General features: G+C 41.8%; 1 protein-coding gene and 1 non-coding gene across 2 annotated transcripts in view; one reads left to right on the top strand and one right to left on the bottom strand.

The window, feature by feature from the left end:
* The window catches only part of LOC118656595 (ATP-binding cassette sub-family A member 3-like), a 343,556-nt gene that overhangs the window by 252,624 nt on the left and 71,900 nt on the right, over nucleotides 1-19,032 (top strand). The window lies entirely within an intron of this gene.
* LOC118657115 lies at nucleotides 3,364-3,470 on the bottom strand. The gene has a single exon (XR_004967854.1). It is a non-coding gene; the product is annotated as a U6 spliceosomal RNA (small nuclear RNA).

Here is a 19,032-nt window from a genome sequence, read left to right as displayed (position 1 = left end):
CCATGCCAGGGGTTCCCTTTTCAATTAGATGCTGGTTTTCTTTTGCTTTGCAGAAGCATATTAGTTTGATGCAGTCCATTTGTTTATTTTTTCTTTTGTTTCTCTTTCCCTAGGAGATGTATCTGTGAAAATTCTAATATGTGAGATGTCTAATATTTTAGTGCCTATGTTTTCTTCTAGGATTTTTATGGTTTCACAACTTACATTTGAGTCTTTTACTCATTTTTAGTTTATTCTTATGTACAGTGTAAGTTAGTAATCTAGTTTAATTCTTTTGCATGTACATATCCAATTATCCCAACACCATTTATTAAAGAGACTATCTTTACTCCATTATATGCCTTGCCTCCATTGTCAAATACTAATTGAACATAATAACTTGGGTCAATTTCTGGGTTTTCTGAACTGATCCGTTGTTCTCTATGCCTGTTCTTGTGCCAGTACTAGGCTATTTTGAGTACATTGGCTTTATAGTATAACTTGATATCCAGTATTGTGATCCTTCCAAATTTGTTCATCTTTCTCAAGATTGCTGTGGCCATTTTTTTAAATCCCTTTATTGATTAAGTTATTACATACGTGTCCATATCCCTCCTTTGCCCCCGACGCCCCCCACTCATGCCCTCAACCCCTGTTGTCTGTGTCCATTGGTTAGGCTTATATGCATGTATACAAGTCCCTTGGTTGATCTCCCCACTTACCCCACCATCCCCTACCTTCCCTCTGAGGTTTGACGGTCTGATCAGTTCTTCTCTGTCTCTGCATCTGTTTTTGTTCATCAGTTTATGTTGTTCATTATATTCCACAAATGAGTGAGATCATGTGATATGTATCTTTTCTCTGACTGGCTTATTTCACTTAGCATAATGTTCTCCAGTTCCATCCATGCTGATGCAAGTGGTAAGAATTCCCTTTTTTTAGAGCAGCGTAGTATTCCACTGTGTAGATGTACCACAGTTTTCTAATCCACTCATCTGATGATGGGCACTTAGGCTGTTTTCAAATCTTAGCTATGGTGAATTGTGCTGCTATGAACATAGGGGTGCATATATCCTTTCTGATTGGTGTTTCTAATTTCTTGGAATATATTCCTAGAAGTGGGATCACTGGATCAAATGGAAGTTCCATTTTTAGTTTTTGAGGAAACTCCATACTGTTCTCCACAGTAGCTGCACCAGTCTGCATTCCCACCAGCAGTGCACAAGGGTTCCTTTTTTCTCCACATCCTCGCCAGCTCTTGTCATTTTTTAATTTGTTGATGGTAGCCATTCTGACAGGTGTGAGATGGTACCACATTGTTGTTTTGATTGAGCCTGTTTTTATATGTCTCTTGGCCTTCCTTCTGTCTTCTTTCGAAAAATACCTACTTAGGTTCCTTGCCCATTTTTTGATTGGGTTGTTTATCTTCCTTTTGTTAAATTGTATGAGTTCCCTGTAAATGTTGGAAATTAAACCCTTATCAGAGATAACATTGGCAAATATGTGCTCCCACGCAGTGGACTTTCTTGCTGTTTTGTTGATGGTTTCTTTTGCTGTGCAAAAACTTTTTATTTTGATGTAGTCCCTTTTGTTTATTTTCTCTTTTAGTTTCTATTGCCCTAGAAGCAGTATCGGTGAGGAAATTCCTTTGACATGTCTGAGATTTTGCTGCCTGTGGATTCCTCTACTATTTTTATGGTTTCCTGTCTTATGTTTAAGTCCTTTATCCATTTTGAGTTTATTTTTGTGTTTGGTGTAAGTTGGTGGTCTAGTTTCATTATTTTTTTTTTCATGTATCTGTCCAATTTTCCCAACACCGTTTATTGAAGAGACTGTCTTGACTCCATTGTATGTTCATGCCTCCTTTGTCAAATATTAATTGAGCATAGTTGTTTGGGTCAATTTCTGGGTTCTCTATTCTATTCCATTGATTTATATGTCTATTCTCATGCCCGTACCAGGCTGCTTTGAGAACAGTGGCTTTGTAATACAGCTTGATATCTGGTATTGAGATCCCGCCTACTTTGTTCTTCTTACTCAAGATTGCTGCAGCTATTCAGGGTCTTTTTTTATTCTAGGTGAATTTTTGGAACGTTCATTCTAGGTCTGTGAAATATGCCATTAGTATTTTAATGGGGAGTGCATTGAATCTATAGATTGCTTTGGGTATTCTGGACATTTTAATGATGTTGATTCTACCAATCCATGAATATGGCATGTTCTTCCACCTATTTATGTCTTCCTCTATCTCTCTTTTCAGTGTCCTATAGTTTTCCATGTATAGGTCCTTTACCTCCTTAGTTAAGTTTATTCCTAAGTATCTTAATTTTTTGGGTGCAATGGTAAATGGGAGTGCTTTTTTAGTCTCTCTTTCTGTGAATTCACTGTTGGTGTATAGAAAAGTCATAGATATCTTGGCATTAATTTTGTATCCTGCTACATTGCCGAATTCATTTATTAAGTCTAATAATTTCTTGATGGAGTCTTTAGAGTTTTCTATGTACAGTATCATGTCATCTGTGAATGAGGACAGTTTTACTTCTTTTCAAATTTGGATGCCTTTTATTTCTTCTTCTTGTCTAATCACAATGGCTCGTACTTACAGTACTATGTTGAACAGGAGTGGTGAGTATGGGCATCCCCTTCTTGTTCCTATTCTTACGGGAAATGGTATTAGTTTTTGCCCATTGAATATGATGTTGGCTGTGGGTGTGTCATATATGGCTTTTATTATGTTGAGGTATGATCCTTCTATTCCCACCTTGCTGATAGCTTTTATCAAGAAAGTGTATTGGATTTTGTCAAATGCTTTTTCTGCATCGATTGATATGACTATGTGATTTTTATCTCTCAATTTGGTTATGTGATGTATCACATGTATTGATTTGTGGATATTCTACCATCCTTGCATCCTTGGGATAAATGCTACTTGGTCATTGTGTATGATCTTTATGATGTACTGCTGGATCTGATTTGCTAGAATTGTGTTAAAGATATTGGCATCTATGTTCATGAGGGATATTCACCTGTAATTCTCTTACATTGTGTTGTCTCTATCTGGTTTTGGTATTATGGTGATGCTGGCTTCATAGAATGAGCCGGGCAGTGTTCCTTCCTCTTGAATTTTTTGGAATAGTCTGAGGAAGATAGGTTTCAGTTTTTCCTTAAATGTTTGGTAAAACTCCTCTGTGAAGCCATCTGGCCCCAGGCTTTTGTTTGTTGTAAGCTTTTTTATGACCGCTTCAATATTTCCATAGTTATTGGCCTATTGATATTTTTAGATTCTTCCTGATTGAGTTTTGGAAGGTTGTATTTTTCTAGGAATATGTCAATTTTCTCCATGATATCTAGTTTGTTGGAATAGATTTGTTCATAGTATTTTTTTTTAATATGGAATGCTTCACGAATTTGTGTGTCATCCTTGCGCAGGGACCATGCTAATCTTCTCTGTATCATTCCAATTTTAGTATATGTGCTGCCGAAGCAAGCACTCATAGTATTTTTTAACAATCCTTTGTATTTCTGTAGGATCTGTCATTATTTCGCCTCTTTCATTTCTCATTTTGTTTATTTGAGTCCTTTCTCTTTGCTTCTTGGTTAGCCTGTCTAGAGGTTCATCGATCTTGATTATCCTTTCAAAGAACCAGCTCTTGGTTTCATTGATCTTTTGTATTTTTTTTTTTTTGGTCTCTATGTCATTTATTTCTGCTCTGGTCTTTATTATCTACTTCCTTCTGCTCATTCTGGGCTTTTCTTGTTGCTCTCTTTCTAATTCTTTAAGTTGTAGAGTTTGATGATTTACTACCATTTTTTTTGTTGGTATTTTTGAGATAGAGCTATAAACTTCCCTCTCAGGACTGCTTTCATTGTGTCCCATAGATTTTGGATTGTTGTGGTTTTGTTGTCATTAGTTTCCAGGATGTTTTTAATTTCTTCTTTGATCTCATTGGTAACCCAGTCATTGTTTAATAGCATGCTATTCAGCTTCCAAGTGTTTGAATTTTTTGGATTGTTTTTATTGTTAGTTTATTTCTAATGTTATGCTATTATGGTCTAAAAAGAAGCTTGGTATGATTTCAATCTTCTTGAATTTGGGGAGACTTTGTTTGTGACCCAATATGTGGTCTATTTTTGAAAATGTCCCGTGAGCACTTGAGAAGAATGTATATTCTGTGGCTTTGGGGTGAAGTTTTCTGAAGATGTCAATTAAGTCCGTTTGATCTACTGAGTCATTTAGGATTTCTGTTTCTTTGCTGATTTTTGTCTAGAGGATTTATCCAGTAATGTCAGTGGTGTATTAAAGTCCCCTACTATGATTGTATTGTTGTCGATCTATCCCTTGAGATCTTCCAGGAGTTTTTTATGTATTTGGGTGCTCCTGTATTGGGTGCATATATGTTTATCAGGGTTATAGCCTCTTGTTGGATTGATCCCTTTAGTATTATGAAGTGGCCTTCCTTATCTCTTGTGATGGCCTTCACTTTGAGGTCTATTTTGTCCGATATAAGTATTGCTACCCCAGCTTTCTTTCATTTCCATTTACCTGAAAGATATTTTTCCATCCCTTCACTTTCAGTCTGTGTGAGTCCCTTCTTCTGAGGTGGGTCTCTTGTAGACAGCAAATGTATGGGTCATGTTTTTTTATCCATTCAGCTACTCTATGCCTTTTGATTGGAGCACTTAGTCCATTGACATTTAAAGTTATTATTGAAAGGTACTTGTTTATAGCCATTTCTATTTTTTTGTGCCTGTTTTCTTTCTGAGCTTTTTATTTCTTCTTTTTACACCAGTCCCTTTAGCATTTCTTTCATTGCTGGCTTGATGGTGATAAACTCCCTTAGCCTTTTTTTATCTGGCAAGTTTCTTATTTCCCTTTCAATTTTGAATGATAGCCTGCTGGATAGAGTATTCTTGGATTCAGTCCTTTGATTTGCATCACTTTGTAAATTTCCGTCCATTCTTTTCTGGCCTGATATGTTTCTGTTGAGAAATCATTTGATAATCTAATGGGAGATCCCTTGTACGTAACTTTCTGTCTCTCTCTTGCAGCCTTAAAGATTCTTTCTTTGTCCTGAACATTTGACACCATAATTATGATGTGTCTTGGTGGGGGTCCTTTCCAGTTCATCTTATTTGTGACTCTCTGTGCTTGTGTGATTTTTCTTCTTCCCCACCTCAGGCAAGTTTTCTGACATTATTTCTTCAAACACATTTTCTAACCTTTGTTCCTCTCCCTGTTGCTCTGGCACCCCTGTTATTCGTATGTTGCTTCGTTTCATGTTGTCCCATAGCTCCCTTAGTCTCTCCTCCCGTGTTTTAATTTTTTTCTCCAATTGCAGTTCAGTTTAGGTATGTTTTGCTTCCCTGTCTTCTCATTCACTAATTTGGTCCTCCGCTTCTCCTAGTCTACTCTTGAAACTTTCCATGGTGTTTTTTTTTTATTGCAGGTATATCACTCTTCATTTCTTCTTATTTTAAAATATATTTTATTGATTTTTTTACAGAGAGGAAGGGAGAGGGATAGAGAGTTAGAAACATCGATGAGAGAGAAACATCAATCAGCTGCCTTCTGCACACCCCCACTGGGAATGTTGCCCGCAACCAAGGTACATGCCCTTGACTGAAATCAAACCCAGGACCCTTCAGTCCGCAGGCTGATGCTCTATCCACTGAGCCAAACAACTTAGGGCTCTTCATTTCTTCTTGATTCTTACATAAGTTGTTGCTTTTTTTCATCCCTCCAATTTATGAACTGTGTGATCCTTTTTCTGAATTCTTGTTCTGAAATATTGCAAGCCTCTGTTTCACTTAGATGCTTTTCTGGTGAGTCCTCCTTTTCTTTTTTTTTCTTTTTTTTTGGGGGGGGGGCTTTTCTTTGTCTACCCATTTTTTATCTCACCGACATATCTAGAGGTTGAGTCATTCAGTGGCTGCTCCTTGGGTGGCAGTGGCTCCTCAGGCTGCGGTTGCTCCTCGGGCGGTTGTGGTAGCAGCTGCTCCTCACTTGGCAGTGGCTCCTCTGGTGGATGCTGTTCACAGCAGTGGTGACTCCTCTGGCTGGTTGGGGGAGGCTGCTCACACAGCTGCTGCTCCTCGAGTAGGGTTGGGATGATCATGAGGCTGCTGCTCCTCAGACGGGGGTGGGCTGCACGCAGCTACTGCTCCTTGTCCGAGCAGACTTCTCATGAGGCTGCTGCTCCTTTGACAGGGATATGTTGCTCACAGGACTGCTGCTCCTTGGATGGGGCAGACCGCTCACCCAGCTGCTGCCCATCAGACAGGTGCGGGTTGCATGTGGCTGCTGCTCCTCATACCAGTGCAGACTGCACAGGGCTGCTGCTCCTTGGATGTGGGCAGTCTGCTCGTGTGGCTGCTGCTCCTCGGACCAGGGTGGGCTGCTCAAGAGACTGATGCTCCTCGAATGGAGGTGGGCTGCTTGCGCAGCTGCTGCTGCTTGGACGGGGTGTGCTACCCTCGTGGCTGCTGCTCCTTGGATGCGAGTGAGCTGTACATGCAGCTGCTGCTCCTCAGACAGGGGCAGGCCACTCACACAACTGTTGCTCCTCCAATGGGTGTGGGCTGCACAGGACTGCTGCTCCTTATATGTGGGCAGTCTGCTCATGTGGTTACTGCTCATCGGACTGAGGTGGGCTGCTCAGGCAGCTGCTGCTCCTTGAATGGAGGCAGGCTGCTTGAGGAGCTGCTGTTCCTCAGACGGGGGTAGGCTGTTCACAGAGTTGCTGCTCCTCGGATGGTGGCAGGCTGCTTGTGTAGCTACTGCTCCTTGGACAGGAGCTTGTTGCTTGTACAGCTGCTGCTCCTCAGATGGGTGCAGGATGAGGGCTGCACACAGCTGCTGCTCCTCAGATGGGGTTGGGCTGCGCGGGTATGCCGCTCCTCAGTTGTGTTCAGGCTGCTGGTGCAGCTTCTGCTCCTCAGACAGGGGTGGGCTGCTCATGTGGTTGCTGCTCCTTGGATGGGGGAGCAGGTTGCTCACTCAGCTGCTGTTCCTTGGGCAGGGACAGGCCACGTAAGGCTGCTGCTCTTTGGATTGGGGAAGGCTGCTCATGGGGCTGCTGCTCCTTGGACAGGCACAGGCTGCTCACATGTCTTCTGCTCACGTGGTCGCAGAGCCCTGGGCTAAAGCGTTGTGGCAGTCAGAGGGAAGCGCAATTCAGAACTCACAGGAGCCTGTGCCCTGGGTTGCTGGAGACCCGGTGACCGTGAGACCACAGCCGAGGTAGCAGGTCCCTGGCGGGGATGGCTGTAGAGTCCCAGGAGTTATCTGAGGGCACCCTGGGTGGAGGTGAGGCTGGGTTCCCAGTTACAGCAGCTCTCCCCTCCAAAAAGGTGAGGCCTCTGAGGAAGAGCCGGCCTCCCGGTGCCATTTTCGATGGTAGCATAGGCTGCCTAGTTAGGGAAGCCCAGTTAGCCCACCCCCGAAGGTCCTGTGGGATCTAGCTGTGCCTCACTCACACACACACATACACACACACACACACACACACACACACACACACACACCACAGGACCACACATTCCTCCTTTGCTCCCTTCCTCACTCACGCTCTCTCCCTCACTGCCGCCTTCTTCCTGTCTCTGTAGTTGGGTTTGGGGTATTATTGACCCATTCAGGATGGAGTTTCCTCTCCAGGTGTCTGGTTATATTGCTCACTCTCTAGCATATTGGCTGGACAGGATAAAATTAACCTTGACAAGACACGACACAAAGGGAACAAAACACAAATGTATTCATGACATCGATAACTGCAATATTAGTGATCACCTGAGAAAAGAGAATTAAGGGAGAGAAAAGTGATTACAAATGATGTCAAAGAGAGAAAAAAAGATAAAAGAAAAGAAAAAGGGGAATATATATATATATATGGAGAAAACATCACAGAACAGGTAAACCAAAAAAATGCAAACATCAAACACCCGGCAAAGAGGGTGGGGGCAGAATCTGTAGAGGCTGAGTTATATACAGAAAATAAGGTTAAGAATTGCATCAACCAAAGGACTTATATGCACGCATATAAGCATAACCAATGGACATAAGACACTGGGAGGTAGGGGAGGCCAGGGGATTGTCAAGGGCAAGGGAAAAAAGGAAACATATGTAATACCCTTTGTAATACTTTAAGCAATATAAAAAAAAGAATTGGATGAATATGGGGAGTACCTCAGTTCAGTATAGAGGAAGTAGAAAGAGGATGAGTGGATAAGAAGAAAGAGAATGAGAAGAAAATAATCTACACTAATAAAAGAGAAACATGCAAATTGGTGTCACTCTGCTACACCCACCAGCCAATCAGATGAGTATGCAAATTAACCCAACAAAGATGGTGGCTAATTTGCATATGCAGGCATGGAGCAAAGACAAGACAATGTAGAAGGAAGCCAAGTGCTGCAGAAGGGAGCGAAGCTGCGGAGAAGCAAGCGGGGCAGCAGAGGTGGGAGGGAAGCAAGCGGGGCAGGGGAGGCGGGAGGGAAGCAAGCAGGGTGGCAGAGGCGGGAGTAAAGCAGCGGATTTCGCTCCCTTCTCTGCTTCGCTCTGGCCACAGGAAGCCATATTCTTGCAGGAATCTTCCAGCAACAGGCCTCTAGTGATAATAATAATAATATAATAATAAATTTGCAAAAATTTGATTTTTTTAATTAAATCTTTATTGTTCAGATTATTACAGTTGTTCCTCTCCCCCCCCCCCCATAACTCCCCTCCAGCCGGTTCTCACCCCACACTCTGCCCTTACGCCCCACCCTCCACTGTCCTCATCTATAGGTGTATGATTTTTGTCCAGTCTCTTCCTGCAACCCCACACCCCGTTCCCCCCAAGAATTGTCAGTCCACTCCCTTTCTATGCCCCTGATTCTGTTATATTCACCAGTTTATTCTGTTTATCTGATTTTTTATTCACTTGATTTTTAGATTCACTTGTTGATAGATATGTACTTGTTGTTCATAATTTTTATCTTTACCTTTTTCTTCTTCTTCCTCTTCTTAAAGGATACCTTTCAGCATTTCAGATAATACTGGTTTGGTGGTGATGAACTCCTTTAGCTTGTTCTTATCTATGAAGCTCTTTATATGACCTTCAATTCTGAATGATAGCTTTGCTGAGTAAAGTAATCTGGGTTGTAGGTTCTTGGCATTCATCACTTTCAATATTTCTTGCCACTCCCTTCTGGCCTGCAAAGTTTCTGTTGAGAAATCAGCTGACAGTCGTATGGGTACTCCCTTGTAGGTAGCTGACTTTTTTTCTCTTGCTGCTTTTAAGATTCTCTCTTTGTCTTTTGCTCTTGGCATTTTAATTTTGATGTGTCTTGGTGTGGTCCTCTTTGGATTCCTTTTGTTTGGGGTTCTATGCGCTTCCTGGACTTGTAAGTCTATTTCTTTCACCAGGTAGGGGAAGTTTTCTGTCATTATTTCTTCAAATAGGTTTTCAATATCTTGCTCTCTCTCATCTTCTGGCACCCCTATAATTCTGATGTTGGTACGCTTGAAGCTGTCCCAGAGGCTCCTTACACTATCTTTGTATTTTTGGATTCTTTTTTTCATTTTGCTTTTCCAGTTGGGTGTTTTTTGCTTCTTCGTATTTCAAATCATTGACTTGATTCTTGCGCTCCTCTGGTCTGCTGTTGGGAGTCTGTATAATATTCTTTATTTCAGTCAGTGCATGCTTAATTTCTAGTTGGTCCTTTATCACAACCTCGAGGGTCTCATTAGATTTCTTGTAGGTTTCATTAAATTTATCGGCAGTTTCTAAAAATTCTTGAAAAGCCTTAAAAGTGTAGTTTTGAACTCTATATCCAGTAGTTTGCTTTCCTCTATTTCTGTCATTTGTGTCCTTTTTCTTTGTCTCCGCATTTTTTATGCTTCCCTGTGTTGATAAAGTGGTTTTCTGTGCTAAGTGTCCTCTAGGGCCCAGTGGTTCAGCCTCCCCAATTACCTGAGGAGGACACTATTGTTGCACCCCTTTGTGGGCTCTGTGCACAGTCTTGTTGTAGTTAAGCCTTGATTGTTGTAGGTATCACTAGGAGGAATTGACCTCCAGGCCAACTGGCTATGAGAATCAGCTGTGTCTGCAGTGGGAGAACTTCTGTGCTGGAGACACCACTCCGGGGCAAGACTTGCTTCAATGGGACTTTGGTGCTCACTGAGTCTGCCCCCTGAGTGTGTCCTTTATGGTTCCACGGAGCTGCAAACTGGATGGTCCCACTCTGACCTCTGGGTGGCTCCTGGCTCCTGGATCTCTAGGGAGGTGCTAATCTAGCCTGTGCCTTAGGCTATCCAGCAAAAGCCTCCCTGCAGGGCTTGGGCAGTGCGGGTCCCAGGGGATCAACAGGACGGGGCTAGCAGTTATGGCTGTTCTCAGAGGCTCTGCTTCTCAGTGTCTGGGCAATCGCTGCATGCCCCTCCAAGAGAAAGCTGCCCTCAAGTTCCGACCGACGCCAGACAGTCCCGCTTCTCCCGTATGAGTCTGGGTACCCAGAGACTCACCCAGAACTGGAGCTCAGAGACTGAGACTCCCTCCTGATTGAAAACGACAACCACGCCCTCAACTGCCAGCTCTCTCCGCATGCACCTCCGCACCTTAGTATTTTACTTCCGCACCGCAGCTCCTCTGAGTCTCAGTATGCTTTTCTCTTTCCTTCTAGTTGTGGAATTTCCACTCAGCCAGCCTTCCTGTGGTTCTGGATGATGTCCGTTCAGTCTTTTAGCTGTATTTTTTAAGTGGTTGTTCGAGGCAGCAAACTCCGGTGTTTACCTATGCCGCCATCTTGGTTTCTCTCTCCCTGCCTTTTTTATTTTTATTTTCATATGCATATAACATTTTTTTCTCTTCCTTCCCTGTCATTCTCTGTGAGTCTTTTGTATTGAGATACATCCCTTGTAGACCCTATATGTGGGTCACGTTTTCTTATTCAGCTATCCTATGTCCTTTTATTGGAGCATTTAATCCATTTACATTTAAAATTATTATTGATCGGTATGTATTTATTGCCATTTTTATTCTCTATGCCTATATTTCTCTCTGTCCATATTTCTTATTATTATTGCACTAGTCCCTTTAACATTCTTTGCAAACATCCCCACAAGAACAGGAACAAGACAGGATTGTCTGCTTTTACCACTTTTATTCAACATAGTACTAGAAGTCTTAGCCACAGTGATCAGACAAGAAGAAAAAAAATAGGAAAGGAGGAAGTAAAATTCTCATCTTTGCAATGCTGGTTTGGTTGGTAATAAACCTCTTTAGCCTTTTTTTTTTGTCTGGGAAGGCCTTTATTTCACCATCTATTTTGAATGATAGTCTTGCTGGAGAGAGTAGCCCTGGTTTCAGATGCTTGCTTCTCATTACTTTGAATACTTCATGCCATTTTATTCTGGCTTGTAGTCTTTCTGTTGAGAAAATAGCTGACAGCCTTATGGAGTTTCCCTTTTAGGTCTCTAACTGTCTCTCTCATTTAGCCCTTAAGATTCTCTCTTTGTCCTTAACGTTTGCCATTTTAATTATGATGAGTCTTGGAGTGGGTCTCTTTGGGTTCTTCTTGCTTGGTACCCTCTGGACTTCCTGAACTTGTGTGTCTTTTTTCTTCACCATTTTAAGAAAGATTTCTGTAATTATTTCTTCCAACAGGTTCTCCAAGCCTTGCTCTGGTACCCCTATGATGCAGATGCTGTTTCATTTTATGTTGTCCCACAGTTCCCTTAAATTGTCCTTGTGCTTTTTAAGTATTTTTTTCTTTTGGCTGCTCTAATTGAGTGTGTTTTTTCTACCTTATTTTATTATGTAATTATTTGATCCTCTGCTTCATTGAGTTTGCTTTTAAATACTTCCAGGGCATTCTTAATGTCAGCTATAATATTCCTCATATCTGTCTGGTTCTTATTCATAATATCTATATCTTTTTTCATGCTAATGTAGCTTTTACTAAGTTCCTTGTAATTTCCACTAAGTCCCTGGAAGTTCCCATTAAGTTTCTTATAATTCTAACTTCATTGAGCATCTTTATAACCATTATTCTGAAATCTATGTCTGATTTCAGACCTCCATTCATCTAGGTCTTTCTTTGGTGATTTCCCCTTTTCTTTAATTTTGGGGTTGACTCTTGGTCTCTCATTTAGTTATCTCTTTGTGTTTGTTTCTGTGTATTGATATATTTGCTATGACTCCCTATCTTTGGGGTGGGCTTTTAGAGTGAATGTCCTGTGGAACCTAGAAATGCATTTTCCTTGGGCTTTGATCTATATGCTCTAAGCATGTCCCGTTTGTGGGTTATTTGGCCTCTTCTGTTGAGATTGGGTCTAAATTCCTGTTGTCCCTTTGGTGAGAGTACACTCTTTCAGGCTCGTTAACTGTGAGACTCGGCTGCTACCACATTGTGTGAGCTGTTGTATAGGTGCTGAAAGGGTAAAACAAAAACAAACCAAAGGCAAACAAACTGGAACATACAACATGTACTGAAAATCACAGTTAAAACAACACAAGAAAAGAGAATTAGGAAAAAGAAGAGAGAAGACAAATACTAAGACAAAAAGAGAAAAGGATATTATTGCTTAAATAATAATAATAATAATAATAATAATAATAATAATAAAAGAAGCTACTGGGAGATAAAAAGGGAAGACCAAAGATTCTGAAATGAAAATAAGGAAATCAAACAATAAGAGTAAAGAGTAGGAATAGGCAAGTAATTTTTAAAAATCAAAATAAAAGACAAGACAGAGCAAGAAAGAAAAATTATGCAAGGGTATCAAGAAGAAAAAGAAAGGTAAAGCAATAGAAAAAATGAAAAATTGAAAGGGGGAAAAGAGGGGAAAAAGATAAAGAAGGAGGCAAATAAGAGATATGGAAGAAACAAGAGAGAAAAACAATAAACTTTATAATAAAAACATCAAAGTGATAAAGTAGAGAATATCAAAGAAGATATTGAAAAAAAGAACAAAAACTATAACAAAAGAAACAAGCAAAACTAAACTAAACTAACAAAAGAAATGCCAGCCAAGTGAAGTTGAGCTGGGCAGCATATGATGTCTGAAGCTCACTGTTGCTTGCTGATTTCAGGCCTCCTGGGCAGTACTTTTGTGTCAGCCAATGTCACAAGCTGTCCAAGTTTGGCTCTGAGTGTCCTTTTGTAGCTGGCCACTCTGAGCTTCTCTATGGACCACCTACACCTGTCAGCTACTCCACCACCACCCCTGCCCCCCTGTGGTTGCCTGGACTTTCTCCAGGGTCTGTTGAAGACAGTCTTTAGGGTAGAGTCAGGCGAGTGTGTAGCTAGGGCTAGTGGACCCCTTACTTAGAGACCTCCCCGTCAGGCACGCACTCAGGGGAAATTAATCTCCAAAGCCAAACTCCTCTGTCTCTACCTATCCTCCGACTCTATTACCCCTAATATGGGCTGATGCAGGTTCAGCTTGAATGCAGCCGACTGCCTTCTCTGTAGGGACAGTTTCAACTGGCTAGGCTCACTGGGATTGATCAAAAGAGACACCTGTGAGCCCGCTGCCTGCTGCCTGGTCCCAAGTAATAGTCCAGGGGATCTTACTTTTGGAATGTCCTCCATTGAGCTGTTCTCCCTTTCCCCATCCAACTGTGCCCAAACGGGGGATATGGGACTTCAAAGAGCTGATCCCATGCCTTCCTGTTGGGAGATCCTCCTAGCCTGCAGGAGAGGTAGACATGCTCCACCCCTCTCCCAGTTCTGGCCGGGTGAACTCATTGGGCACTTGGCTCACTCTCCATATTGCAGGCACAAAGTCCAGCTCCTGCTGGTCATCTCCTCAGTCAGCCTTCCTGGTGGATGCCTTGGGGTCCTGTCCAAACATAAAAGCATAGAGAGAAATGAACCACAGACAGCCTGCTTTGCAAGGACCTGGAGCTCTTGCGCCTACAGTCCAAGCAGGAGGCATTACAAAGAGCCCCATGAAGGTCTCCCACATAGCCGATCCCAGTGTAGTTGGCTGGGGACAAGATTCTCCACTCCACTGGAAACCTCACCTCTCTGCTGTGCCGATCAAAATTCCCCACTCCGCCCTGCCAGCAGCTCGTCTCTGTGGTGGTGGGAGGGCCCCCTTTCCCTTTGCTGAACCACCCAGTTTAGATACTTTATGCCTTACAGGACAGCGAGAGTTCCCTTTAGGTCACTGCTGGGTGCAGCCACACACCATGGCACAGCCTTTCCAGCAGTCAGTGCCCAAAGTGATCTCTCCTGCCAGGGTTGCTGCCATTAGGTGCATTCTTTCACTTGGAAGGTATGACCCCATCTCGCAGGCAGACTATTCCCCTGTATCCCTCTACCCTCCTTCCCTCTCCATCACTCAGGGTGTGAGATCCCTGCATTTGGATGCCAGCCACACTCCCCAGGGGAGGGAGAGTTGCAGCCACTATTTCCCCAGCCCCTCAGCTGAGCACCAGCTCCAGGGGAGCTTCCCCTTTCCATGACTCCCCCTCTCACAGTTTCTATGTTGTTTTTTCAGTGCTCCTTAGTGAAAATATGTCCAATCCGCGATGTTTCTCTTGTTTTTCCATGCTGATTGTGCAGTATTGTAACTGTAAATCCAGTCCAAGGCTGGAAGCAAGGGCACTCAGCCTTCTGTTAGAGTGTAGCCATCTTTGCTGGCCCCCTTTTTTCATTTATCTTTATTATTGAAAGTTTTAGAAATGTCCCCTTCCCCCACCCATTGACTGTCTCAGTGCACTCTCAACCTCTCCCCACACTTTCACTGCACTATTGTCTGTGTCCTGGGTTATGTATGTACGCATATAAAGTCTTTGGTTGATCTCTTCCTATCCCCTGCCACTTCCCTCTGAGAATCCTCAGTCTTTGCATGTTTCCATGTCTGGCTCTATTTTGTTCATAGTTTATTTTTATTATATTCCACATATAAATGAGATATCATGTGGTATTTGTCTTTGACTGGCTTATTTCACTTAGCATAATGCATTCCAAGTCCCTTCATGCTGTCTCAAAGGTTAAGACTTTTTTTTTTTTTTTACACATGCATAGTATTCAAGTGTGTAAATGTCCCACTGATTTTTTTATCCAATCACCGACTGATGGGCACTTGGCCTGTTTCCAGATCTTAACTATTGTAAATAAAGCTGCTAGGAACATTGGGGTGCATACATTCTTTCTGAACGGTGTCTCTGGCTTCTTAGGATATATTCTTATACTTGGTATTGCTGGATCAAAAAGTAATTTTTTTTTTTAGTAAATTCCTTACTATTTTCAGTAGTGGCTGCCACCAGTATGTATTTCCATCAGCAGTGCACTAGGTTTCCCTTTTCTCCACATCCTCACCAGCACTTGATTTTGTTGACTTATTGGTGGTAGCCATTCTGGCATGTATGAGGTGGTACCTCGTTGTTGTTTTTGGTTTTTTGGTTTTGCTTTATCAAAAATATTGTATTGGCAAAGTTGAAAGGAAGCATTTAAGTTTTCCCACTCTTTCTAGTATATTGTAATAAACAGTTTGTCTCTGAATAAAAACATAAGATGAAGTCATTCTTTTATTGAAATATTTGCATACTTCCATACTGATTTGTAACTATGTTTTATAATCTTTGTGATTTTTTTAAATTTGCCTCTCTCTGAGGATTAGTGATGTTGAGCATTTTTTCATATGTCTCTTGGCCATTTGAATGTACTGTTTAGAGAATTTCTATTTAGTTCCTCTGCTCATTATGTAAAAATGTTTTTTTTTTGTTTTGTTTTGTTTTCATTGTTTAAAGTGTTACAAGTAGTAGTACATATGTATCCTTTTTTTTTCCAATTGACCTTCCCCCAGCCTCACCTATCCCCCAGCACATGCCCTCACTCCCCTTCCAGTGTCTTGCGTCCATTGGTTATGTTTATATGCATGCATACAAGTCTTTCAGTTGATCTACTACCTCCTCCCCAATCCTCCCCAGCCTTTCCGCTGTAGTTTGACAGTCTGTTCGATGCTTCTCTGGCTCTGTATCTATTTTTGTTCATCAGTTTATGTTTTTTATTATCCACAAACTAGAGGCCCGGTGCACAAAAATTTGTGCACACGGGGGCAGGGTCCCTCAGCCCGGCCTGCGCCCATTCACAATCCAGGACCCCTTGGGGGATGTCCTCCTGTCAACTTAGGTCCACTCCCCGGGGGATCAGGCCTAAGCTGGCAGTCAGACATCCTTCTGGCAGCCAGGGAGCCCTCAGGGAATGTCCGACTAAAGGCTTAGGCCCCCAAAGGATCGGGTCTAAACCATTAGTTGGACATTCTTAGTGCTGCCACGGAGGTGGGAGAGGCTCCTGCCACCACCACTGTGCTGGCCAGCCATGAGCCAGCTTCTGGCTGAGTGGTGCTCCCCCTATGGAAGTGCACTGACCACCAGGGGGCAGCTCCTGCATTGAGTGTCTGCCCCCTGGTGGCCAGTGCGCATCATAGCAACCAGTCATTCTGCTGTTCGGTCAATGTGCATATTAGCCTTTTATTATTATTATATAGGATGTCCCTATTTCCCCCCCTTTGCCCCTTCTACCCAGCTCTTGCCCCCCACTTCTCTCTGGCCATCACCATACTGTTGTCTGTGTCCATGGGTTGTGCATATATTTTCTTTGGCTAATCCCTTTAAATTCACTTCTTTAAATTTTTATTTTCAGATAAGTGCTTATAACTACACTATTATATATGTTGTATTATATCATTTAGAATTAAGATATTTTTTAATTGAACCCTTGTAAATTTTAGCACAATTTAATAAATTATGCTAGAAGCAATTAGGAGATTTTTCATGTAATGCATACACATTTCAATTAATACTTTATTAATTTTTAATTTTTTAATATTTTAATTTGAAATAATCTTATACATGTAAAAAAACTATAAAATACTACAGCATATTATATGTACCCTTCACCCAATTTCTTAGGTGTTAATAATTTAAACATAACCATTATACAACTAAAAAAATTTGGAATATATTTTTTTTATAATCTCTTTAATGTCACTTAATCCATTTACTTTGTTTTTGTTAATCTTCACCCAAGGATATTTTCCATTAAATTTTAGAGAGAGTGAAGGGAAAGGGGGAGACACATTGATTGGTTGCCTCCTGCACATGCTTTGATAGGGACTGGGGATCAAGCCAGCAACTGAGGTACATGCCCTTGACTGGAATCGAACCTGAGACCCTTCAATCCATGGGCTAATGCTCTATTCACTGAGCAAAACTGGCTGCAGCTTAATTCATTTACTTTTAATCTATATGTGTCTTTATATTTAAAGTGAGTTTTGTTTTTGATTCACCCTCATAATCTGTCTTTTAATTGATGCATTTATGCCACTGACTTTCAGAGTGCTTACTGATAGAGTTACTACCATATCAAGCGGCTTCTGTGGCTTCTGGGGCGGGCATGCTTTGCCGCCCCGGGACCCACCAATCTCGGGTCCCAGGGCAGCAAGGCATAGCCGGCTGCTGGGGCTTTCTGGGGTGGGCGTGCCTTGCCACCCCAGGACCCGCTGATGGGATCCCGGAGAGGCCAGCCTGCCCTGGGTGGCAGCGCGCTGGCAGTTCACGCTGTCTGGCCCTGCCTGCAGTATGCAAATTAGCCGCCATCTTTGTTGGTGGTTAATTCGCATATCGTGCTGATTAGCCCATAGGAGGCGTAGCAAAGGTACAGTCAATTACCATGTTTGGCTATTATTAGATAGGATGAGTGTGATCATGTGGTATTTTTCTTTCACTCACTGGCTTCCTTCACTTAGCATAATGCTCTCCAGTTCCATCCATGCTGTTGCAAATGGTAAGAATTCCTTCTTTTTTATAGCAGCATAGTATTCCATTTGTGTAGATGTACCACAGTTTTTTATCCACTCATCTGCTGATGGGCATTTGGGCTGTTTCCAAATCTTAGCTATTGTAAATTGTGCTGCTATGAACACAGGGGTACATATATCCTTTATGATTGGTGTTTCTGTTTTCTTGGGATATATTCCTAGATGTGGTATTACTGGGTCAAATGGCAGTTCCATTTTTAATTTTTTGAGGAAACGCCATACTGTTCTCCACAGTGGCTGCACCAGTCGGTATTTTACCAGCAGTGAAGAAGGGTTCCTTTTTCTCCACATCCTCTCCAGCACTTATCATTTGTTGATTTGTTGATGATAGCCATTCTGACAGGGGTGATGTGGTACCTCCTTGTCCTTTTGAGTTGCATCTCTCAGAAGATTAGTGACTTTGAGCATGTTTACATATGTGTCTTGGCTTTCTGAATGTCCTCTTTCAAAAAGTGTCTATTTAGGTCATTTGCCCATTTTTTGATCGAGTTATTTATCTTCCAAGAAATCCCATTTACCGTTGCAACAGAAAAATTAAGATACCTAGGAATAAACTTGATAAAGGACCTGTACTCAGAAAATTTCAGAACCCTGAAAAAAGAGATAGAGGAAGACATGAGCAAATGGAAGAATATACCATGTTTATGGATTGGTAGAATCAACATCATTAAAATGTCCCGAATACCCAAAGCAATCTATAAATTCAATGCAATCCCCACTAAAATACCAACAGTACACTTCAAAGACCTAGAACAAATTCTCCAAAAATTCATCTGGAATTTTAAAAAAGACCCCAAATAGTTGCAGCAATCTTGAGAAAGAACAAAGTTGGAGGGATCATAATCCCATATATCAAGCTATACTACAAAGCCATTATTCTCAAAACTGCCTGGTACTGGCACCAGAACAGACATATAGACCAGTGGAACAAAACAGAGAACCCAGAAATTGACCCAAGCCATTATGCTCAACTAATATTTGACAAAGGAGGCAAGACTATACAATGGAGTCAAGACAGTCTCTTCAATAAATGGTGTTGGGAAAATTGGACAGATACTTGCAAAAAAAAAATGGAACTAGACCACCAACTTACACCATACACAAAAATAAACTCAAAATGGATAAAGGACTTAAATGTATGATGGGAAACCATAAAAATCTTAGAAGAAGCCATAGGCAGCAAAATATCAGACATATGTCATAGCAATATATTTAACAATGCAGCTCCTAGGGCAATGGAA

Source organism: Myotis myotis, unplaced genomic scaffold (assembly GCF_014108235.1).
Source record: "Myotis myotis isolate mMyoMyo1 unplaced genomic scaffold, mMyoMyo1.p scaffold_m19_p_5, whole genome shotgun sequence".
Taxonomy (NCBI): domain Eukaryota; kingdom Metazoa; phylum Chordata; class Mammalia; order Chiroptera; family Vespertilionidae; genus Myotis; species Myotis myotis.
The sequence above is the reverse complement of the archived record's forward strand: the minus strand, read 5'-3'. Positions and strand labels throughout refer to the sequence as shown.